This window comes from Chaetura pelagica, unplaced genomic scaffold (genome assembly GCF_000747805.2).
Source record: "Chaetura pelagica isolate M959 unplaced genomic scaffold, ChaPel_1.0 scaffold12, whole genome shotgun sequence".
Lineage (NCBI taxonomy): Eukaryota > Metazoa > Chordata > Aves > Apodiformes > Apodidae > Chaetura > Chaetura pelagica.
Window position 1 is genome coordinate 3,187,996 of NW_009952801.1, and position 25,935 is coordinate 3,213,930.

The 25,935-nt window shown below is 39.4% G+C and overlaps 1 protein-coding gene across 1 annotated transcript in view; it reads left to right on the forward strand.

Annotated features, from left to right (window-relative positions):
• The window catches only part of PHF14 (PHD finger protein 14), a 179,327-nt gene that overhangs the window by 143,305 nt on the left and 10,087 nt on the right, over window positions 1-25,935 (forward strand).

Here is a 25,935-nt window from a genome sequence, read left to right on the forward strand (position 1 = left end):
CGGGTGTAGACGACCGCCTCGAACACACGAGGAGAGAGCGAGAGAGAGAGAGAGAGGGGCGTGTCGCGCTGCCTCTCTCATGGGGTTCTTCGGCGCCAGTTTTGCATTTCCGGGCTTTTCAGCCAATCAGACGGGACCTAGTCCTGCCCCTGCTTCCGGCCACGGCTCCTCCCCTGCAGCAGCTGCTCCCCCCCCCATACACACAGAGGGGGTTCAGCGCAGCGTGGAGACACCGTTTTAAGTCAGTTTTGTCGGCTGACTCAAAGGACATTTCATGTTCGTGTAAGGAAATACCTGGTCCTTCACAGTGAGATAGAGACAGTGTCCAGATATGTAGCATATAACAAAAGCCACTGCAGAAATAACATGTTGGGTGTTTAGATTTAACTGGTTTTGGACCTGTGAAGGATTCAGGAACCACTTGATAAGTTGATATAGTATGTATGTATTAAATTTTGTGAGAACTGGCATTGAAAATGGAATTGAAAATGTATTTGAAAGATTAACAGATTTATGCCATCCTAATTTCAGTGTTGTGTCATTAGACCTTTATAGCAGTTTCTAAGGAAAGTGTAGGAGAACACTGCTTTTCATAGAATAATATACTAAAATGTGAAGTTTTGATGGCTTCCTTCCTACAGTAATGCTTAAAACAGGAATTTTGTCCCCATAACCATTTCAAAATTCAAAACTGCGCTGTTGTTAGTATGGCTTATGTTAATACATTTAATTATATCTCTGATACCACATGTTCTTTAACATGAGCTAATTAAAGAAAACTCTCTGGACATGTTGATTACATAAGATTCAGAGCTTTAAAAATGTTTTAAGTGTAAAAATAGACTTGCCTGAATGGCACTCTAATGGTTTGATAAAATTGAGAGCCTGATGAACTGGATTTCATGACCTTTAGTCTGTTTTCTGTGGTCACTTTCACTGTGAAGAATTTGGCAGTTGCAGTGTGTGTGTGTGTGTGTGTGTGTATAAAATATATAGGGTTTTAGACAAGTAAACAGTGATGTTGAAGAAAGTGAAGGTTTGTTGTTAAAGCAATTTTTCTTTCCCTTTTTCATATACTGGCTAAAGTGCAAGATGGGCAGGTTGTATCTTGGTACCATTTTCCATAAGCAGCACTTTAATGTACGGGGAGTGATGGTGTCAATGTTTGGCTATCTAGGTAAAAAAGAAACTAGTTTTGACAGTTCCCTTAAACCTGAGTCTCAGAAGAGGCATATCTCCTTCCTTAATTAGAAGTAAAATAGAAAACCATGAGTTATGTGCATTAATTTCTTTTGCGAATCCTGTGGCAAATGAATTAATCATGTTTTAATAGTGTAAGCCTAGAGGCTAAGAGAGCTGCTGTTTCTGAATGGCTGCATTGCCAGAGCAGTACAGATACAGAAGAAATGTTGGACCGTGGATAAAAAAATAAATAAATTACTAGAACAACCATCCACCATTCTCCTTTCCCCCCCAAAAAAGCTTGTTTATATGTTCTGGAGCATCTTAGGGTAAAATATGAATGATGTTACTGTAGCATATGAATATAAATAGCTTACGTGTTTCTAGTGATTTCTGAGTTCTGTATTAAAAATATAAAAACTGTGCAAAGCATTGTGAATCTCAACTAAAAAAGATTAGGATAGGTACCCATTAATCTATTTCTGAACAATGAGGCATTCAGTGCTTGCAGTTTATCTGGGTAGAGAGTAGACTTTTTTCTATTAATTTGTAGCTGAGGTGTAGTGTTTTGTGGGCAAAGGTGTATCCCACATTTAAGCCATTTGCCATTAGTCATAAGTATGGTACAAACAGTTTAAAAAGATGCTGGAACTCGGTGTTAAAATCAACTGCATTACTCTTGGAAGATGTGGAGCAGCCATATGGATTATTTCATATACAAACAAAGGGAACATTTCTTAATTTTTGTGAACATAATTGGCAGCTGATACTATCTTTTGTTTATTGAGCTATCTTCCCTCTTCATTCTCTGGATAAAGCCCATTACCTCTTCAAGTCAGTACAAAATGAGATTTTTATTTTTTTTTAAAACTGAAGCTGTAAACTTCATCAGCTGAGCATCCAGTCCATCCTTATGATACTTTATTACACTGAAGTGTTTGCTTTTTAAAAGAAGTATGATGTATCAGAAATAGCGTGGCCAGCAGGACTAGGGCAGTGATCAGCCTTCTGTACTCAGCACTGATGAGGCCACACCTCAAGTTCTGTGTTCAATTTTGGGTTTGGCCCCCCCACCTCTCCCTTAAAGACAGGTGCCTGAGGACTGGAGGAGGGCCAGTGTCACTCCAGTCTTCAAAAAGGGCAGGAAGGAGGGCCAGGGAGCTATAGGCCGGTTAGTCTCACCTCCGACACTGGTAAGGTGTTGGAACAAATTGTTCTGGACATCATATCAAAACATGTGAAAGCAAAGAAAGTAGGTGGGAGAAGTCAGCATGGATTCACCAAGGCTAAATAATTCTTGACCAATCTGATTGCCTTCTATGATGTTGGAACTGTCTGGCTAGATGAGGGGAGAGCAATGGATGTTATCTACCTTGACTTCAGCAAGGCTTTTGACACTGTCTCCCATAAGATCCTTATTAGGAAACTCAGGGAGTGTGGGCTAGATGAGTGGACAGTGAGTTGGATTGAGAGCTGGCTGTGTGAAAGAACTCAGGAGGTTGTGATCAATGGAGCAGGGTCCAGTTGGAGGCCTGTAACCAGCAGTACCCCCCAGGGATCAGTGCTCGGTCTGGTCTTGTTCAACATGTTCATCAATGACTTGGACAAGAGGACAGAATGTATCCTCAGCAAGTTCACTGATGGTACCAAACTTGGAGGGGAGGCCAACGCTCCAGAGGGCTGTGCTGCCATCCAGAGTGACCTGAACAGGCTGGAGAGCTGGGCAGAGAAGAACCTAATGAGGTTTAACAAGGGAAAGTGCAGGGTCCTGTATATGGGGGTGAAGAATGCCATAAACCAATATAGGGTAGGGGTGGACCTGCTGGAAAGCAGTTCTGAGGCAAAGGATCTGGAAGCCCTGGTAGACAGTAAATTATCCATGAGCCAGCAATGTGCCCTTGCTGCCAAGAGGGCCAATGGAATCCTGGGGTGCATAAGGAAGAGTGTGGCCAGTAGGTCAAGAGAGGTCATTCTCCCCCTCTATGCTGCCCTGGTGAGGCCACGTCTGGAATGCTGTGTCCAGTTCTTGGCCCCCAGTTTAAGAGAGACAGGGAACTACTAGAGAGAGTCCAGCAGAGGGCAACAAAGATGACTGAGGGATTGGAGCATCTCCCTTATGAGGGATGGCTGAGAGAGCTGAGACTCTTTTGCCTGGGGAAGAGAAGGCTGAGAGGAGACCTTATTAATGCCTACAAGTATCTAAAGGGTGGGTGCAAGGAGGATGGAGCCTGACTCTTTTCAGTAGTCCCCAGTGACAGGATGAGGGGCAATGGGCACAAGCTGGAACATGGGAAGGTACATTTCAATATGAGAAAAAACTTCTTTACAGTGAGAGTGACGAAGCAGTGGGACAGGCTGCCCAGGGAGGCTGTGGAGTTCCCTTCTCTGGAGATATTCGTAATGTGCCTGGATGCCATCCTAAGTAATGTGCTCCAGGGAATCCTGCTTTAGCAGGGGAGTTGGACCAGATGATCCCTAGAGGTCCCTTCCAACTCTGACAATTCTGTGATTCTGTGACTATAAGAAGGATATTGAGGTGCTGGAACAAGTCGAGAGAAGTGCGACAAAGCTGGTGAAGGGTCCATAAACAAAGTTTCACGAGGAGGAGCTGAAGGATCTGGGGATGTTTAGCCTGGAGAAAGCAAGGCTGAGGAGAGACCTTATTGTTCTCTACAAGTAACTGAAAAGAGATTGTAGTGAGGTGGGTGTTGGTCTCTTCTCCCTGGTAACAAGTGATAGAACAAGAGGAAATACCTCAAGTTGCTCTAGAGGAGGTTTAGATTGGGTATTTGGAAAAATTTCCTCACCAAAAGGATTGTCAGGCACTGGAACAGGCTGCTTGGACAAGTGGTTGAGTTACCATCCCTGGAGATTTTTAAAAGACATTTAGATGTGGTGCTTGGGGACAAGGTTAATAGTGCAATTGGCAGTGCTAGGTTAAGGGTTGGACTTGGTATCTTAAACGTCCTTTCCAACCTAAATGATTCTATGTTCTGAAAGAACAAAATAAAAAGTAACTCCATTGTGAAGCTTGTAATAATGCTGGTGTGATATTTTCTCCATCTGCTATTGTTAGGAGCCTTAAATATCTGGATTTCTTTCACCAGCGTCTTTCATTTGAGAAAATAGTTGAACCATTATGTAAAATAAGCATTGGCAAGAAGCAGAAGGATGATTCACTCTTAGAGAACACAAGAAAATATTAGAGAAACACATATTTATGTATCTGTATGGATTAACCCAAAGCTTTTATGCTTGTCCTTCTGAAAAGGCTGTGCATTCTTTTCTAAACTTCATAGGCATTGCAATATTTTCCCCCTGCTCTGTGTAGCTGCTGGCTTGAACCCATTTAACAGAACTGTGTCAGGTTGTTGTTCCTATAAATATGTTGTTCTTCCTGACACACTGTTAATTGAAAAAAAAACACAAACACAACAAAAAACAACAAACAAAACAACCCACACAGAGTAGATTAAACTGCGTATTTAGTCTTGAACACTAAATTTTGTTGTTTAACTTATAAAGAGCTTTCCTGCTCAGGGAGCTCATTGGAAATTTCCATGCTGTATGATCCTAGCAGGCTATTTTCTGATGAAAAGTCATAACTGGTAATTTACTAGTTATACTGTGCCATAGATAAATAATCCCCCTTTATATCAGAAGTTTTAGCACTGTGATTTTGGAACAGAAGGTGATTTGTACTCTGAACCTGCTGCTACACTAAGATCAGGATGTTCCTTTTGAGCAACACTACATATGCTACATGGCATACTTTGACAAAGAAAATAGATTAGGTCATCTGCATCATCCATTCCCTAGTAGATACAGGATTGATACCTCTGGTGCATTTGTTAGTATTTTATACTAGTTTTAAAACTTCTGAGCAGTGACGGGTTTCACAGTTTCAGCTTCTTTTCCTTTACACTCTTGTTCAAAACACCTTGCAGAATAGCACCTCTCCTCTTTGTTTTCTTTGAGTGACAATGAAAAGTTGAAACAGCTTACAGATCTGGAATTGCTATGCATATAGAGTATTTTCTGGACCGAAATCAGGTTCATTATAGAGAAGACTGAAATTTGGTTACTTGGCTGAAGTCTGGTGATTTGGTCCATAATCCAACTCTTTGTGTCAGTGTGGGTTCCAACTACCAGACTCTTTTACCAAAACAGGAGTTGAATCACCTATTTAGATCATTTAGCACACAAGAGATTTGTTTGATTTGACTTTTTGTGCTTCTTAAAGTAATTATTGCAATTACTGTAGTACCCATTAATATTTCATAACAAAAGTGCTAAGCTACGTGCCTAAAGAGCCTTAAAGTCTGTGTTAAAAGTGAATTAAAAATTAACTGAGAAGGGGACATAATACCTTTGACTACTGAAGTGACTCCTCTGCAAAATAAACTAGAAACTACAGTAAGCATGCAAATGCTCTGGAGTTAGGAATTCATATTTTCCATCTAATCTCTTCACATGACTGTTTTATGTAATCTTCTTAATAACAAAACATAAAGGTCACAAGATGGCTGGGAAATGCTGTCATGCAGTTCTGCTTTTGAAGTCAGAATTTATTTATGTATAGTTAAGCTGTAAATGGCCTTCTGGAATGAGGGCTTCTCTTAGAAGAACATTATTAATTTAAAAAATGAATTAGGTCTGTTTAAAATTTCCACAAATCCAAGACATTTTTCTTTATTTAACCTTTTCACAGTCTCTGCCCTTCTTTAAAGTACATTCCGTCTTATATCATCCGTTACTCAGAAAGGTATTTAATACATGACTTGGCATCATTTGCATTATACAAGAAGATTAACTTTACAAGCTCTGCTATTAATCTGAGTAGCTCTACATATTGACCTATGAAAGAACATAATTAAGTTAGCTTAATTAAGTTAATTAATTGTTACACTCTGATGAACTTACTATTGAGAGGAAATTAAAGGCAAATAGAAAATGGCATTCATTGGCTTGAAATCATATTTTAAAGGATTTTACAAAGATACATTATATTTAGATGACGAAAATATCTATTTTGTAATAACCAAAGCAAAGGCAATTAAAAATGTCAAAAGCTGAGAATCTCTGCAGTATTCTCTTTTATTCCCTGACATTCAGCCATATTTCTAATAGCAATTAAAAAAAAGTGTGCTAAAAATGTAGAAAATAACTGTTATGGGTTTCTTCTCAATACCCAAATAATTGACTTCAGAAATTGAAGCCACTTTCTACACGTAGACTACAGAGAAAAGCAGGCTCTAAAAGTTGGATGAGTGTTATAATCTGCTATCTCACTCTCTTTTTCAGAGAGAGAAAAGGGGGAAGGTTTGAAATACAGCACAGGACAGCAAGGAGTACCCCATCAAAAGTACATACTGGCACATCTTTCTCATGCACTGATGGAGAGCAAAGGAGAGGTGCTCCTGGAATTTCCTCCGTCGGCTGCATCTCTGTCAGCAGGAGTGCTTGCCAGTTCACTGCAGGAAAACACTCAGGGTTACAGCACAGATCCTCTGCATGGAGAGACCCTCCGTATGACTCCAACATGTGGGGCATGTTCATCAATCTTGGTACTCACTGATGTGTACCCTGGACATCAGTTCCAAGTAGCCATAATTAATAAAAAGTAAGAGAAAAATGGTGAAACATGCACAAATGCACCACAATAAATGCTACCAAATGAGCAGGTTATTAATCTGAGAGATTCATTAATTTTACCATGGCTTTAGTTTGAAATTAATTTGTCTGAACAATTAGTAGTTCTCTACTACATTTTTTTTTTCCCCAGACATATAGATTTTCTGGATGGCATCCTCAGTGATTTTAGGATTCCATGCTTGCTTTTTGTTGTAAAAATTATTATTTTAACTCAAGTGAAAACGGTATTTCCCTGAGGAAATTCTTTGGCATTTCCAGATCACATGAATGGGTCATTGATCTGTGGATACACTCTCTGGACAAATAGCAGCATTGAAAATGGCTAGCCAGTGGCATTTAAAATCACTTTTGTACAAATCTGTGTTTATATTCTGAATATAGCTAAGTTGGAATTTCATTCCTTCAAAGAAAAAATATTCCTTGAATAAGACTAGGTTTTCGAAAAAAAAAAATTAAAAATCTGAAATATTATTTAAAACGGATAAGATCAGAAGAAATAATTAAACCACATCTCTGTATTTAATAAGATTTACTGTTTAACACCTTTCTCACAAAAAAACTCAAAATCCTAATTTTTATAAATTTAATTTGTAATGAACAGGTTGTTACACCTGGCCTTTAAAAAAAAGTTATGAAGTGGTTAATAACTGGTTATATATTCCAAGAAGAAAGAGTAGCTTAGATTTCAGCTTAAATTATGTTTTAAGTTTTGTTGGGTTTGTGTTGTGGTTTTTGTTTGTTTGTTTGTTTTTTCTGTAGGAAGAGAGTGGAAAAATGAATTAAAAATTAGAATTAAGCAAGCTTTAGGTGGGAAAGTAGCAGCAAATTGTACATGTTGAAAGCTGTTTCCCACCTGTTGTATATTTTGATAGCTGTACTGATGTTAGTGGACTTCTCTATACCTGTGTGCACTGTTTGATCAGCTGTGACTGGATTGTTTTGGGGTATTCATGCCATGGCATGGTATGATGTCATGTAAGCTACTGTTGTCATTTGCTGTGTGGCAGGTGTGATACACAATGGAAATTCTTTCCTGGAGGAAAGTCAATTTAAATCCTTTCTTCAATATGTTATGTACACATCCTTGGTTTTCCATTTTCTTCTATTCTGAGGGATTTGTTATCTTCTCTTTTATCTGTAATATTTGAATGAAAACTTAAGTAAATATGTTCTCTGGTCATTGTATGCAGTGTAAATATTAGACTTCACGTTGCACTATGTGAGCAAAGCAATAATCCTTTTTCTAGGTGAAAATAATGCCAGAAATGTGCTACTTTATTGTAACATGACAGGTTGAAAATACCATTAGAACCCTTTTAAATTATTATAGTCTAGATTTCAGATAATGAAGTTTGGACAGTACTGAAAATTTCAATGTCATCTTTAAGGTAGCAAAGATAAGCAGAGGTCAGTCAGTAGTCAGGAATAACATAGGTTGTATAGATTTTTCCCTACTCAGTTGTTTCAGGGTTATCTCTGAACTGCAGTGCAATCCCAATAGTGTTGCTATGCTTGGAAAGCAGAGGGAGTGGTATATGTGTGCTTGCATCCGTTTGTCATTGTTTTGTGATCTTTACCAGAAAAAATCTTCTCAGACTATTGGTGCAGAGAGGCGCATCCATACCTTGCTTGTTGGGCAGCTGTCACTGTTGGACTGGATTAAAAAAAAATATAGGGAACAATGTTCAAATCTAGGACTCTAACCTAGAGCATCCTCTCTCCAAAACCACAGTACATTTAAGTACATTAATTTGGAATAGATTTACAACCAAAATTCCAAAATGAGCAGCCGGTGTAGAAAGCTGCTTTAAATCTGTACGATTGAATGACAGTAGACTTATTCCCTGTATGTTTTCCAAACCTTCGGTTGTACTTGACTCCAGTTGTCTCCAAATTTTCAGTAGCCTTTTTGCATATAGGCACTCATTACAGGTAAACTCATATCATCCAATATCAGTCACATCAGGTGGGTATTATGAAAATAAATATGCTGTGTAAGAGAAGAAAGGCAGGCCTTTAGAAAATACCTTCTTAGGAAATGTAAAAAATTAAATACAAAGTCAAGAATAAATACGTATTTGTTCTAATGTAGCTCTGAATCTGAGAGGTATAATATTCAAAACAGAAGACAAGACATGAAAAAGAAGAAAACATGAAGCAAGAGGACATAAAGCAGCAGAGAATTTTTTCTGTACTATTTTAATTCTCTTTTTCTGACAGTGTTTATATAGATAGCTCTGGGAAAATGATCGCAGTAAGTCAGCATTTAAAAATGGAGCCACCGATAGAATATGATTTGTGTGCATGTGTGCTGTGCAAATTTTTAGATATTTTTTCTGCAAAACATTGCTTATTTTAACAGCCTTTTTATAGTTTCAAGGGTGGTAGTTGAGATAGGGATAGAGGCAAAAATTATGCAGTGTCATTCAGAACCTACATATAATCCAAAATTTACCGTTGTTGGTATTTTAGCCTGATAAGCAGCCTACTAAAAATATCCCAATTTTGAGGTTTTGTTATTGCTTGAGAAAGCTTTCAGTATCTGCAAAAGCACCAGGTTATTCAAAAAGGAGAAGCACATTAAAACTTAGAAAAAAACAAACCCAAGCCCAGTTCCTTTAAGAGAGAATGAGTAGAGGAAACTTCCTTCTTCACTGTGTGGCACCCGGAAAATCTCTCCTTATGCCACGGAGGCAAATACATTTTATCCCTTCCTCAGGATCACATGTAGAAACACAGAACACTTAAAGAAAAACTGAAAATAAACTTCTAAATGAATTATTTTAGCTGAGATTAAAAGGTAGAAGAATCTGTAGTGCTCTTAAAAAAAATATATCCATCCCTAAAGTCAAAGTTTTCTAAGTTCCTCCTGTGATACGAAGTTTTTCAGGTGAATTTTCTTTCTCTCAGAAGTTACTGTATTTAGTAATAACATTTAGTTTGGGAAACTGATAGGGATAAATTCAATTTGTTCTTGCCTTTGTCCCACAATCTTTCCTGAGCGTCTGTCTGTGGCCATCAAAGGCAACAAGAAACTGAGCTAGATGAACATCTGTTGTTGCCCAATGCAGCTGTTTATTTCTTTATGCCAAAAGTTAACCTGCCAGTGCCTGGATCAAGTGATGAAGCTAAGAAATTGTGTCAAAATTAAAACTTTTCAGATGCAATATTGCAAATATGGCGTGGTTTCTGTTTTGTTTGTTTGTTTTGTGGGTTTTTTTCTGCATGTTTATGTTCCAGTGTTTAATACAGATGTAGCACATTGAGAACATGACTTAGCCAATTTTTTTCAGAATATCATAACTTTAGAACTTCCTGATTTTTTATTTACTGAATTAATGCTAGTATATTTGAATTTAAATCAATATGCATTTTAATTTGAATTTAATAAGCAAGAAGTCCCTATGTTACAGTGTGTGAAGCTCCCATAGCACAAATTAGCAAATATTTGTTTGCAGATATGTATTATAGTTTTTTCATGGCAATCTTACCCCAAGAGCTTGTCATGTTGATTATTTGTTTTTAACTCCATAATTTTTATATTATGGGTATATATTTTGATTTTGTGGTCAGGGCTATAGGCTTAAAAGCACTGAATTATCGTCATCTCAAAGAGCTTCCATTTCTGGTACGAACCAGACATTATGGATAAAATATTTTTTAAAATTGAGTTGCATTTTGTTTACTGTATTTTGGCTGCTTTGCACTTAATAGGAGCGGTTGGCTTTTTTAAAAGGAAAGACTTATAGTAAGTCTAATAATATTGCTTCAGGTATTTGGAAGTTTCACAGTTGTTTTCCTACAGTTTATTATTCAGCAGTTTATGATAGCCTCTTCTCTGCGTAATTTAGAAACTTAAGTTAGTAATAGAAACAAGATTAAAGACAGCCAACAGCTCGCTTAATGGAATAAATGGATTCCTAGCCTTACTAATTGATAAGCTTAAGCTAAAAAAGTGTTGCACGTGTAACCTGAGAAAACGGAAGGCTGTTTGCTTAAATACTATTCCACCATTAAAGCATGTCATTAGTAGACTTTATCAAATCAGATCAGGGGTCTGCATCAAGCAGCTTCATCATCCATGTAGTCATGAAGCGAAAGTCATCAGAAATGACTGGGCTTAAACACTTATCAGCTCAATATGATAAAATGACTGCATTTTTATTTACACAGTAACCTCAAATCCTCATAATAAAAAGTGGCAATTTTTTTTGCCCTTTGCTGTTCTAAGTGTAACACATGTAACAATTATTCATCATTCCAAAATGGATCATTTTTATCAGTGTCCTGTGTCTCCACTGTATATATGGAATAAATATTTATGTTTTCTCATTTTTCTGAACTAGACGATACTGATAGAATAGGTTTGAAGTGTCAACTATAATTCATTGCCTGCAAAGAAAAGCTTTATACTGATACTGTGTGAAAGGGAAAGAATATCTAAATTATTTCAGCAGTAGGCTTATAACCAAGATAGTATCAGCATTTTCCTTCTTGAAAATATATCTGCCATAAATTAAAGGAGGTCTTCAGTATTTTTTTAAAATGCTTCTGACAAATTTAACCCCATGTTCAATAGGAGTGTATGTATGAATATGAAAATCTTTTTTTTTAGTAGAAAAAGAAAAAAGCAAAGGTCAAATGAAAGTTAAAACAAGCTTGCAGTAAACTTCATACTAATTCTTGTTTAGGAAATTATGATGCTTATTTGTATCAATCTAATGGTACACATTATATATTCATAGAGACCTTAAGCTGCATTTTGCTATTTTGTACAATAGTAATAGAGTTTGCAAAAAAGCCCATGTAAGACATGTATAGTGATTATATTTCAGTGAACACTTAAGTTAGCTAAAATTAGCCTTAGTGGTAAATGTAATAGAGGAGAGGTGCATATCACAGTATATAATTACGTTTAAATATATTAAATATATAAATAGCAAAGTAATTAGGTTGATAAGAGTATAATTAGAACTCAAAATATATTTGTGATGAAGCACTTTATACACTGGTTCAGTATCTTAACACATTCACAGCTATGATTCCAGTTTCTTTAACAAGAAAATGCAGGAAAGTGTTTGTACTATTTGTAATGAAACAATAACACAAGATAAAAGTCATATGTGATGAAACCCTGTGCCTGTTTTGCAGAATTCATGTCCCCTTCTAATTTCTTAAAACTGTTTGATGTTAAATACTTTAAAAAATAATATTCTGCCTTTCTCTAACAAGGAGAGAAATGAACCAGCTTCCCATTTGAGGGCGAGTGGTTAAGTTTCATGCTTTATTGGTGAATGCTCCTTCCCCAAGCCCGGAGCTCCAGCAGGAGGACCTCCCACATGTGCAGCTGCTTGCTTTGTAATTCCAGTTGCAGCTGGAGAATATTCATCTTCTGGGTGAGGTGCTCACCAAGGCACTTGGTCAGAAGAAACAGTTGTTTTCTGGAGCCAGTCCCATGCACTAAAGATCCAAAGCATCCATCAAAGGCTGGAAGAGCTTCTTGCAAATAAATAGAAAGCTTAAACAAAGTCTTTGGGGATTCTGATGTGTATGAAAATTTTACTTTGATCTCCAAGTATTTTTTTTCCTGCAATAAATTTAACTTTAATCACTGATTAGTATCACATCACACTGATGTTGAAACAAGCTGTAAATTTTTGTAAGGTATTTAATAAGAAACTTATAAAGATATAATTTTATGAGCTATACCAAGCATTTCAGTTTTTAACTGCCACTGAGAAACTTGAATTGTTTTCTTTAAAAAAACAGATATTAAAAGACAATGTGAGAATTAATCCTTCCTTTCCATAACAAAAACAGAGAAGTAGTCCTTCATTGTGGAAGCAATTCATATGCTGGGTTATTACTGTAAAGCTGTGCATTTGTCCCTGCTAGTGACAAAGCTAAGTGAGCTTACGGTATTTGCTGTTGTCAAATTGCATTAGCATCTTGGGCATGATAAGAATGTCATTAATGTGAAACAAAAATTAATTGCTCTGATAAGGCAATAAAACTTTTTTAATACTGCATGATCAGTAGCTTGAAAGACACTTGCAATTTCGGTTTTAATTCCTTCTGTATACATTTTCAGTTCCTACAGACTCTGAATCTTTGCCTTTTGTGATTATTTACAAGGTGGAATTTACTCTTGGACAGGGACTCTGTAGAAAAATTGTGCTACGGGTGACTCCATTTTCTTGCCGTTTATCCTTGCCATTGTTTCTGGCATGTGTATTAGGGAATTGTTGCACTATCCCATCCTAATATTAATGTGGAGGATATGGTGATGAGTTATGTTCTGGGCATTCCTACTGCCCACCGAGTGCATCTTGTGTAAGCAAGCTGTCTAACATTCAGACAGCTCAAAAGCAGGAAAGATGAATCTGAGTCATGGGTGAAATTAACAGTGGTTCTGTATCAAACAGCATAAAAATTGATTATTTTTTGTCGTGTTTCACTCAGGATTTTAGGCATCTTTTTAAGTTTATGCTTTTTATTTGTGCTGAGTTTTGGTCAGAAGGCCTTGAAGTAACACAGTACTCTAAACCAAACAGCTACAACACGTAGGATGAGAACCTGCTTTAACTGGTAGGTTCTACTGCTTATTAGAGAGAAGCAATGGCATCGGTCATATTTGCATCTATAAACTCTACACACTTATAAGCAGCGTCATGCTGGAAAGATTGTTATTTTCTGGACAGCAGACAACCAGTTATGTTTGGTCTTGTCCTGCAGATTCATTGGGTCCTGTTCCTCTTGAAGAGGGAATAAAACCCAGCATTTAATAAAAACAATAATTAACTGTCTGCATCTGTATGGGTCTGGTTCTGGAGAACTATCCAGAGCTTTCGGTTGCTTGCATACAGTCAAATGCATGCTGAGAAGTTAGAATTCACGACAGTCCATTCCTTTAAAATACCTGTTTCTGTTTCAGTATAAGAGAGATATCATATGAGAATATGTCTATATTGAAGTGTGAGGTCATACCTGTTGGAAATCAGGCACTTACATTAGGCTATCACGTTTGGCTTTAAGCTATGAAGAGGCACGTTGGCAACTCAGCATTCACACAGTTTCTTTTCAAGAATTGGCTTTTGGTATGCTGTGGGACAAGTTAATAAGAAAGAAAACTATTAGACTACCAAGAAGGCCAGCAGCATCCTGGCCTGCATCAGGAACAGTGTGAACAGCAGGACCAGTGATGTGATCTTTACCCCCTATACTCAGCCTTGGTGAGACCACACCTCAAGGACTGAGTGCAGTTTTGGGCACCACAGTATAGGAAGGACATCAAGGTGCTGGAGACAGTGCAGAGAAGGGTAACTAGAGTGATTAGGGGTCTGGAGAACAGGTCTTATGAGGAGAGTCTGGGGGAGCTGGGGCTGTTCAGCCTAGAGAAGAGGAGGCTGAGAGGAGACCTAATTGCTCTCTACAACTGTCTGAAAGGAGGTTGTAGTGAGGTGGGTGTTGACCTAGTGACTAGTGATAGGACAAGAGGAAATGGGGTCAAGTTGCAACCTTAAAGGAGGTTCAGATTGGATATTAGGAAAAATGTCTCACCACAGAAAGAGTTGTGAGACATTTGAATTTGTGCTGAGTTTTGGTCAGAAGGCCTTGAAGTAACACAGTACTCTAAACCAAACAGCTACAACACGTAGGATGAGAACCTGCTTTAACTGGTAGGTTCTACTGCTTATTAGAGAGAAGCAATGGCATCGGTCATATTTGCATCTATAAACTCTACACACTTATAAGCAGCGTCATGCTGGAAAGATTGTTATTTTCTGGACAGCAGACAACCAGTTATGTTTGGTCTTGTCCTGCAGATTCATTGGGTCCTGTTCCTCTTGAAGAGGGAATAAAACCCAGCATTTAATAAAAACAATAATTAACTGTCTGCATCTGTATGGGTCTGGTTCTGGAGAACTATCCAGAGCTTTCGGTTGCTTGCATACAGTCAAATGCATGCTGAGAAGTTAGAATTCACGACAGTCCATTCCTTTAAAATACCTGTTTCTGTTTCAGTATAAGAGAGATATCATATGAGAATATGTCTATATTGAAGTGTGAGGTCATACCTGTTGGAAATCAGGCACTTACATTAGGCTATCACGTTTGGCTTTAAGCTATGAAGAGGCACGTTGGCAACTCAGCATTCACACAGTTTCTTTTCAAGAATTGGCTTTTGGTATGCTGTGGGACAAGTTAATAAGAAAGAAAACTATTAGACTACCAAGAAGGCCAGCAGCATCCTGGCCTGCATCAGGAACAGTGTGAACAGCAGGACCAGTGATGTGATCTTTACCCCCTATACTCAGCCTTGGTGAGACCACACCTCAAGGACTGAGTGCAGTTTTGGGCACCACAGTATAGGAAGGACATCAAGGTGCTGGAGACAGTGCAGAGAAGGGTAACTAGAGTGATTAGGGGTCTGGAGAACAGGTCTTATGAGGAGAGTCTGGGGGAGCTGGGGCTGTTCAGCCTAGAGAAGAGGAGGCTGAGAGGAGACCTAATTGCTCTCTACAACTGTCTGAAAGGAGGTTGTAGTGAGGTGGGTGTTGACCTAGTGACTAGTGATAGGACAAGAGGAAATGGGGTCAAGTTGCAACCTTAAAGGAGGTTCAGATTGGATATTAGGAAAAATGTCTCACCACAGAAAGAGTTGTGAGACATTTGAACTGGCTGCCCAGGCAGGTGGTGGAAGCACTGCCCCTGGAAGTGTTCAAAAAGCGGGTAGACATAGTGCTCTGGGAGATGGTTTAGTGGTCACTGGGGTGTAGGGTTGACGGTTGGACTTAATGATCTTGAAGGTCTTTTCTGACCTTAATACTTCTGTGATTCTATACTTGGTTGTCTTCATCCATTCTTGAATCACAGGAGGGTGCCTATGTTGCAGAACAAGTATATGCCTTCATGGCAGATTGAGCAGGAACACTCACTGCTGCTTCCTTCATGCTTTTCAAACTTAGACCAGTACTTCTGAGGTAAGCAAACTCCAGGATCATACAATCTGATTGACTTAAATTGATTAGTGATGACTTCTAAATTTCAGCATGAGAATTTGCATCTTCTCAGTGCTCCATGACGAGCTTGCTTCACATCTTCCAGCGCCAAAAAACTTAATTAAGAAAGTTAATTTACTTCTACAATTGGTCAGAAGTCAAGTCATATTACACTTTTCATAATAGCGTTGCAGCTGGCTGTAAGTGTGTGACTTAAAGGTTTCAGCAAGTCAGCCAATCTTGCATTTGAAAGTGGTATTTTAGCAGAGACAGTCAGGAGGAATATACCCAAGGCTTTCTGAAGTGCTATTTTCTTAAACCACATACGCTTGAGTGTGCTTCTCAGAGAGTATGACCAAAAATGTTAACTGCAAAGTATCTACTTCTTGATTTTGCAGGGCTTGATAGATCACTGTAAACTTTAACATAGGAAAACTATGCATAAGCTGAGCTATCAAGATCTGTCCTCTTGTGTGTTTGGACAGGCATAACATTTTGTTGTCAATTGGCTCTTCTTATCCTTTCCTGCCATGGCTTATGAAGCAATATGCCCTGAGGAGAAGAAATTCAATCATGCATTTAACATGTTTGGGTTAGTGGGGAATATGCATCTGGTATGGTAGAAGCAGGATGATTTTACCTGTAGAGGTCAGTCACAAAATTATCTCAGTTGATATAAATATGATTGCAACCTGCTGTATTCCTCAGAAAATCTGTAACACTTGAGACAAAAGCTGTTATTATCACTGCCAGAATTTAAATCTTTTTTCAGAGTGATGAAACATTAATGAGATGGAAGTTGTAAAATATTAAAAAGTTTGGCTTATGGAAGTAATTAGAGAAATCTGTGTCCAAAAAGGATGTAGGGGCAATAGCTGACATAGCAGCTTACCAGCAAATAGACCAGTACAATGCAACTTGAGTTCTCTGCTCCAGTCCCTCCCAACCCCATTAATATTTTCCAATTTTTACAGTTCCCTTTTCATGAAAAGATTGGAAGCTTCATTTCCCAGTCACAGAATGAAAAAAAAAAAACACTGAAATGGGTAGTGACTGGTTTCTGCTTAGGAAACATTAGCATTTTAGTCATGGACTCATTCTTTTCCCCAAAGAGAGAATAAGCACTGAAGTCTGCAATTGCTGTTGTTGGCTTCAGAATAAACAGGTGGACTGTCATTTAAAACAAACAAAAAGAAGAAGCTGAACACATGGTAGGAAAATTAATTTCTGTGTTGTATCCTTTAATCTACTTTTTAGATTTCCAATCATTCTGTTGAGTAAAGTATGTTGCTCAGCAGAATAAACCTGAGGTTAAGTATCGCTTCACATATTCCCAGAAAATGGGACTTCTGGCTTAAAGGTCTTTATGACAGATGAATAAGTTGAAAATTACATTTATCAGTGAAATATTCTATGTTGATGTCAACTATTACAAAGTGGACACCGTAAGTGGTGGTTTTCTCTTTGGAACACGTTTCTGTGGTCCCCAAACGTATAATATTTTAGAGAGACTGGCAGTGTGACAGTTTTTCCTCTTGGATTCTCTCAGATGTCATATTAGAGGAAAAACTGTGATTCAGAATTAAAAAAAAAAAAAAAAAAAAGAAAAAAGTAAAGCAACTGCCAGATATTTCCTTTCTAGGAAAATCTCCTCGGTCCCCCCACCTTGACCATGTCTGTAAGTGGTAAGGTGTTATTTCTACCTTATCCTTCTACCAAGAGAAGATGTTCTTTTAAGGAACTAGACAGAGAACAGCAGCAAAGACAGAAAAGGCAGAAGAGCTTATGTCTACAAGAAAGGACACCAAGAAGATTCTAAGCATTATCCTAAGGACCTTTAAAAACTTTTTTGGTTGAAGAGATGAGAATTTTTTAAAATAGACTGTGAAAGCTAGAAGAAAATGAGCCTGAAGATGGTGAAACATCCACCAAAGGATAAAGTTCTACACACGTTGAGAAGGCAGGAAAAAGAAGCAGTTTGTGGGAGGAAGGTGACATAGCCTTGAGACGTGTTATTTTCACCTGCTTTGGCCCAAAGCTATCAGCTCAAAACAAAACAATTGAATGGGCATGCAGAAAATTCCCTTTTCTTCTTTGTATCAGTGGATAAGACCTTGAAAATGAAAAAAAAAAAATATTTGGGACTTAATCCAAGGAGTAGGGGAGGACTTTTTTGCATTTAATGAAACTATTCAGACAACAAAAATCTTAGCTGTGACCTCAATCACTCAGAGAAACAACAGGAAAAAGAAAATCACAGATAGCGCATATATTTTTACATAGGCCAGGAATGCAAATCTTTTTCATTAAGCAAGAATACTAGTCTATTGCTGAGAGCCAGTGCAGGCAAAATTCAGTTCTGATTGCCTTGGAAAGAATATTGCCAGGAAATGTATTTTCTGTTTTCTTGGCTCTTCTTCCTCTTTCCTGCACACTTTTGTGCTTCTACCAGCTTAACTTTAAAACACTCTGTATAAACAAAATCCTTATATCTTGTGAGAAGTTGCAGAAATTATTAAGGAATGATTCACCTTTCTGTGGAGAAGTATGCAAAACTGAGAAGTTTGGCTATGCCCAAGAAACTACATCAAGAAAATGTTAGCTGTGAAGAGCAGTGTGAGAGCTACAGTTGAGTGCTGAAGGTGCTTAGAGTGAGCTGCCAGTGAGCTCTGGCACCCAATTCATTTGCATTGTGCTTTCTGCAGATTGCAAGTTGTGGGACTGTAACGTATTAGTTCGTTGAAATTGCCTTTTACTTTGGGTAGATACTGTTTTCTTTCTCCTCTGCTCAAGGCATAAGTTGAAGGCAGAGATCTCTATGAATAGATACTAGTTTGACTAGGATAAAAAGTTATGTGACACCGAATATTGTGATGGGAATATCTTAGTGGTATGCTTCCATCATGTTTAAAGATTGTTGGGGTTTCATTTTTTATTTAAATACCCAGTGAATCTCACTGTGCCGACACAAAGTCCGACATCATATCCACAGGCAATGAGCAGTAACCTTGTGTTGCCTTTGAGTGATCAGTGGACCCAGAGCTTCTGCAAGGGAGACACAGGAATGCTGTCTTTCTGGCCCTTCTTTGCCAGGACACAAGCTCCCTGCATCCACAAGTGTCTGTTGTTCTCAGAACATTGTCTAGCTGCGGTAAATCAGTCTAAGAGAGAAAAAAACAGAAGTAGCAGTCTTCATTGACTAACAAATTACTGTTTTCCATGGCACTAAAATCTGAATAAAGGTTTCCTGAATGGGCTCCTGTCTGCCTGAGGAGGCTGCTTAAGGTGTATGGGTTCTTTGGCCTGCAGAAAAGAGGAGATAAAACTTGCTAATGAGGAAGATCTTGCTGAATAGGGTAGCTTATTCACTTAAGGCTTGCGCCAGCAAAATACCTAATGGTGTAATAACCTACAAATCCAAGCTATTCAAGCTGGGATAAGTGTTACAATCAATTATTGTGGCTTTTAATGGAGTGCCTATTCCCCTTCTTTTCTCAGACTTAGCCTCTAACCTGCCTTATTGAGTCATATCTTGATGTGAGATAATTATATCTGGCCATAGCAAGGGCTGAATGTGGGTTCCTACAAAGCTATATGGGGGTTAAACTTCTCAGTTAATGAGAAACTGACTGTGTGGGATTGGATTACCACCTGGATTAGATTTCTAATGCAATTCATTTCCAGGCATCCTCTTTCAGTATTTTCACTACATGTTAGTCTATATTAAGGTGGAAATTGGATTAAAAGGACAAAGCGTGAAGTGATTTGCTGAAGCAAACAGAGTGTTAGTGCCAAATTTTGTATAAAAGGATGCTACTGAAAGGACTGCAGGTCTCTTTTCTAATCCACAGAGAGTCACTCCGCCTCTGAGTTTAAGGACTTTATTTCCAAATACAATGCACAGGGGGTACATAAACCCCTGTTAAACAGTTTATTTTGTGCATTCATCTCTTGTTTGTTTATGGTATTAAAAACATTGTTTTGCTCCTGGAACAATTCCATTCATGCACAAATCACTTTGTAAATGTGAACACTGTATTAGTGACAGCTCTGTTCAGAGCAAGTATCATCAAGTTCCAAACCCCATGCCATTAGGAGGGAACCCCACCACTAGACTAGGTTGCACAAAACCTTGTCCAACCTGGCCTCAGAAACCTCCAGGGATGGGGCGCCAGCAACCTCCCTGGGCAACCCATTGCAGTTCCTCACCACCATTATAGGGAAGAACTTCTTCCTGACATCTCACCTAAATCTCTCCTCTCTCAGTTTAAAAGCATTACCCCTCATCCTATCACTATCTTCTCTGATGAAAAGCCCCTCCCCAGCTTTCCTGTAGGCCCCTTTCAAGCACTAGAAGGTTGCTATAAGGTCTCCCTGGAGCTTTCTCTTCTCCAGGCTGAACAGCCCCAACTCTCTCAGCCTGTCTTTATAGCAGAGGTGCTCCAGGCCTTTGATCATCTTGGTGGCCCTTCTCTGGACCCTTTCCAACAGGTCTATATCTTTCTTCTTCTGAGGGCTCCAGAACTGTACACAGTATTCCAGGTGGGGTCTCACCAGAGCAGAGAGAGCAGAGGGGCAGAATCCCCTCCCTGGCCCTGCTGGCTACACTTCTTTTGATGCAGCCCAGGATGTGTTTGGCTCTCTGGGCTGTGAGCACACACTGGCAGCTCATGTCAAGCTACTCATCAACTACCACCCCTAAGTCCTTCTCCTCAGGACTTCTCTCCAGCCATTCTTCCCCCAGCCTGTATTTGTGTCTGGGGTTGTGCCGACCCAGGTGCAACACATTGAGAACTACAGAATCCTATAGCACTACCATTTAAATCTGCATTTAAATTTGGAAACAAATATGTAACTATACTACTTCACCACCTCCTTTTGGACATTGAGCCATTGTCCACAGCTCTCTGGGTGTGGCCATCCAGCCAAACCCTTATCCACCATGTGGTCCATCTGTCAAATCCATGCCTTGTCAGTTTGGAGACCAGGATGTCATGTGGGGCAGTGTCAAACACCTTGCACAAATCCAGGTAGATGACGTCAGTTGTTCTGCCACCATCCATCACCTCTGTAGCCTTGTTGTAGAAGGCTGCCAGATTGGTCAGGCATGACTTGCCCTTAGTGAAGCCATGTTGGCTGTCACCAATCACCTCTTTATTTTCCATATGTCTTAGCAGACTTTCTGGGAGGATCTGCTCCATGACCTTGCCAGGCACAGAGGTGAGACTGACAGGCTTGTTGGGCAGTATTAATATATTTTCTCTTGTAATTAATGTTTTAAATATACAAAAGACAACTCTGCTTTCTAATGAAATACTGATTTTCAAGAGAAAAATTGTGTATATAGAGAGGCAATGCTTGCTACATCTGAAAATGTTGTGCTGACAGGACGAATGAATTATTGTTGTTCTTGGATGAAGGCAGTGTTGTGTGTGAAACTTCCACTGTCCTCTGAGTAAATAGCTTTGAAGCAGCTTTTAAACTGCTGCCATCCCTTTGCCTCCGCCCACGGTGAATCAGAGCTGCCCCTCCCCAGAAGTTCTGACTCCCTGCCCAGGGACAGGGGCTGGGAATGACTCCCTCCATCTCCCTCCATTTCTCTCCCTCTCTCACCTTCACTTCCTTGGTTTTGCTGAGGGTTTCCTGATGGTTTAGCCACTGCAGAAGGGCTCCACCAGCACGATCCCTCACTCTGGTGTCCTTTGCATCAGTGGATTCACCGAAATGCCACCTAATGCAATCAACCTGAATATGAAAGTATATTCACATAGAAAAAGCTAATCTAACTCAAGCTGACCACTTTCAGAGAGGATATTGACTACAGATTAAATGCTACTAGGATGTGGTCTTCCTTGAATAGCAAGAACTTTTCTTTCTGAAGAAGTGGTATAGACACATCAATTCCATCTGATCCTGCTGGCTGATGTACTAGTGCTGACTTGGTAGTTACTTCCTTATTTCATTATTTTTAAAAAGCTGAGTCTGTTCTCTTTTCATCATTCCAAACCAGACAGCTTTCTTTATGCTCTGCCTTCTGATTGCTCTCAAAGCATCTTTCCAATTAAATAATTTCCTGATGAAAAACAAGTTTATATGAGGTAGAACTGGTTTTTATATACTTTATAGCTTGCCGCATATCAAAGTGTATTGTGTATCATAAAATCCCTACTATTAATGGTTGTTTACTTTTCCTAGAGATAAAAAATATTCATCAGAATTTAGAACCAGACAATTTCTTGCAATAACTGCCCTCATGTCTTCTTTGCTGGTTTCAGAAAGAATAGGTGATGTTCTGCACGAGGAAAGTTAATGCCTTTAAAGACTTTGGTACTTTCTGAATGTAATAACAGTGACAGCACTTAGCACTTATACAAGTCTTATCCTGACATTGAAAGTATTATTATTCACATTTTACGGATAAGTTCTTCAATATAGCAGTGAGTTCTATTTCCACACTCTCCAGGCCAAATACGTATTATGGTAGGGGGGGACAAAAGAAAGCCAAGAAATTCCTCATCTGAGTCTCAGACCTTGCTTTACTATGGAAACATACATTAACTTCATCCTGATTTCTGTTAGTAACTCTCCTCTAGGTTTAAATCCTGTTACATACTGCTGGTCCATTTCTGCCTCTCCTTCAATGACATTTTCCAGCTCACTATCCAGATGTTTTCAGTTTTCTCCACACACTGTGCTTCATATGGGGAGTTTTCAACTTGACCTCAATTCCCCTTTTCCCCCCAAAACAGACCTCTACAGACTGACTCAAGGTTCAGTACTGTTTTGATAAAATATCTGCAATAACTGATTTTTTATGTCAGTTCTGTATATTTGTTTTATAAACTATATGTAGATTATTTCTATATGAAATAATTTCATACACAGTTTGATGATCATCACTTTTTAATAACTCTTCATTTATTAGCCATACTTGACAAAAATATGATTGAGATACATGCCCATTATCCTCACCCACCTAGCTTTTATGATGGTTTTACTTCTCGTCCTTCTTTCATTATTTTTTTTCATAACTGATTTTTGATTCTGCAAGATCAGATATTCTGGATGTGTTTTTACACTATGTGGCATGGTATTACTTGTTCAAGATTTGGATTAATAATTAAGACTATGGTCAAATAAATATTATATTACCGTTTATCAAAATGAACAGCAAAATCTTGACAGGTGCTAGAGGCCTTTCTTTATCTAGGTCTTAAAAGGCATAATTTTGGGGGGTTTCAATGGACAGCAGAAGCAACAGCTCACAACATTTTTAAGGTTTCCCTTATTTGAGACATTGCCTCCTGAAAAGTTTCCTTGAATTTAAATAAAGTGAAAATACTTTGGTCCACTTCCCATCACAAATGATTAATGCTCAAAGCTGTCACTGATGAGAGTACTGAAAGACAAAGTAATGCATCAGTTAATGTAGGAAGAGTAAGATCCTTGATTTCTTGTCCACCAAAGTGGACAACATTTGCTGTATTTTCCTTTTAAGATGTCATGTTTTTAATAATGATAGAATCATAAGGTGGTTTGAGTTAGAAGGGACCTTAAAGATCATGTAGTTCCAACCCCCCTGCATGGGCAGGGATACCTTTGACTAGACCAGATTTCTCAAAGCCCCATCCAACTTGGCCTTGAACACTTCCAGGAATGGGGCATCCATGACTTGCCTTGGTAACCTGTGCCAATGTCTCACGGTCCTCACTATAGTAAAGTATTTCTTCCTAATATCCAATATAAATCTACTCTCTTTCAGTTTGAAATAATAACCCCTTGCCCTATCACTACATGACCTTGCAAAAAGTCCCTCCCCAGCTTTTCTGTAGGCCCCTTCACGTACTGGAAGGTTGCTATAAGGTCTCCCTGGAGACTTCTCCTCTCCAGGCTGAACAACCCCAGCTCTCTCAGTCTGTCTTCATAGGAGAGATTCTACAACCCTCAGACCATCTTTGTTTCCCTACCCTGGACTCTCTCCAAGAGAACTGGTTACAGTAGTTCAGGTGGGGTCTCACGAGAGCAGAGTAGAGAGGGAGAAGAATGCAATTTTAAAATATATTAACAGGTGAAGTAGTATAGTTACATATTTGTTTCCAAATTTAAATGCAGATTTAAATGGTAGTGCTATAGGATTCTGTAGTTCTCAATGTGTTGCACCTGGGTCGGCACAACCCCAGACACAAATACAGGCTGGGGGAAGAATGGCTGGAGAGAAGTCCTGAGGAGAAGGACTTAGGGGTGGTAGTTGATGAGTAGCTTGACATGAGCTGCCAGTGTGTGCTCACAGCCCAGAGAGCCAAACACATCCTGGGCTGCATCAAAAGAAGTGTAGCCAGCAGGGCTAGGGAGGGGATTCTGCCCCTCTGCTCTCTCTGCTCTGGTGAGACCCCACCTGGAATACTGTGTACAGTTCTGGAGCCCTCAGAAGAAGAAAGATATAGACCTGTTGGAAAGGGTCCAGAGAAGGGCCACCAAGATGATCAAAGGCCTGGAGCACCTCTGCTATAAAGACAGGCTGAGAGAGTTGGGGCTGTTCAGCCTGGAGAAGAGAAAGCTATGTAGTTCCAACCCCCCTGCATGGGCAGGGATACCTTTGACTAGACCAGATTTCTCAAAGCCCCATCCAACCTGGCCTTGAACACTTCCAGGAATGGGGCATCCATGACTTGCCTTGGTAACCTGTGCCAATGTCTCACGGTCCTCACTATAGTAAAGTATTTCTTCCTAATATCCAATATAAATCTACTCTCTTTCAGTTTGAAATAATAACCCCTTGCCCTATCACTACATGACCTTGCAAAAAGTCCCTCCCCAGCTTTTCTGTAGGCCCCTTCACGTACTGGAAGGTTGCTATAAGGTCTCCCTGGAGACTTCTCCTCTCCAGGCTGAACAACCCCAGCTCTCTCAGTCTGTCTTCATAGGAGAGATTCTACAACCCTCAGACCATCTTTGTTTCCCTACCCTGGACTCTCTCCAAGAGAACTGGTTACAGTAGTTCAGGTGGGGTCTCACGAGAGCAGAGTAGAGAGGGAGAAGAATGCAATTTTAAAATATATTAACAGGTGAAGTAGTATAGTTACATATTTGTTTCCAAATTTAAATGCAGATTTAAATGGTAGTGCTATAGGATTCTGTAGTTCTCAATGTGTTGCACCTGGGTCGGCACAACCCCAGACACAAATACAGGCTGGGGGAAGAATGGCTGGAGAGAAGTCCTGAGGAGAAGGACTTAGGGGTGGTAGTTGATGAGTAGCTTGACATGAGCTGCCAGTGTGTGCTCACAGCCCAGAGAGCCAAACACATCCTGGGCTGCATCAAAAGAAGTGTAGCCAGCAGGGCTAGGGAGGGGATTCTGCCCCTCTGCTCTCTCTGCTCTGGTGAGACCCCACCTGGAATACTGTGTACAGTTCTGGAGCCCTCAGAAGAAGAAAGATATAGACCTGTTGGAAAGGGTCCAGAGAAGGGCCACCAAGATGATCAAAGGCCTGGAGCACCTCTGCTATAAAGACAGGCTGAGAGAGTTGGGGCTGTTCAGCCTGGAGAAGAGAAAGCTCCAGGGAGACCTTATAGCAACCTTCTAGTGCTTGAAAGGGGCCTACAGGAAAGCTGGGGAGGGGCTTTTCATCAGAGAAGATAGTGATAGGATGAGGGGTAATGCTTTTAAACTGAGAGAGGAGAGATTTAGGTGAGATGTCAGGAAGAAGTTCTTCCCTATAATGGTGGTGAGGAACTGCAATGGGTTGCCCAGGGAGGTTGCTGGCGCCCCATCCCTGGAGGTTTCTAAGGCCAGGTTGGACAAGGTTTTGTGCAACCTGGTCTAGTGGTGGAGTTCCCTCCTAATGGCGGGGAGTTGGAACTTGATGATCTTTAAGGTACCAGCCTTAATGATTCTATGAGTATTCTTCTGAGGAATGGAGTTTAGTGAGCTTAAAAAGGAGTTTCAATTAATGTTATTAAACGGCTTCAGTGTTTTAAGGAAAATGTAGATAAATAATGATTTATAATGTGAGCTCTGTAATGAGATCTTCTACCATAAATATGCAAAACGCTAATTAGTTACCACCAAATTTCCCTAGCTTTGGGAATCTTTTAG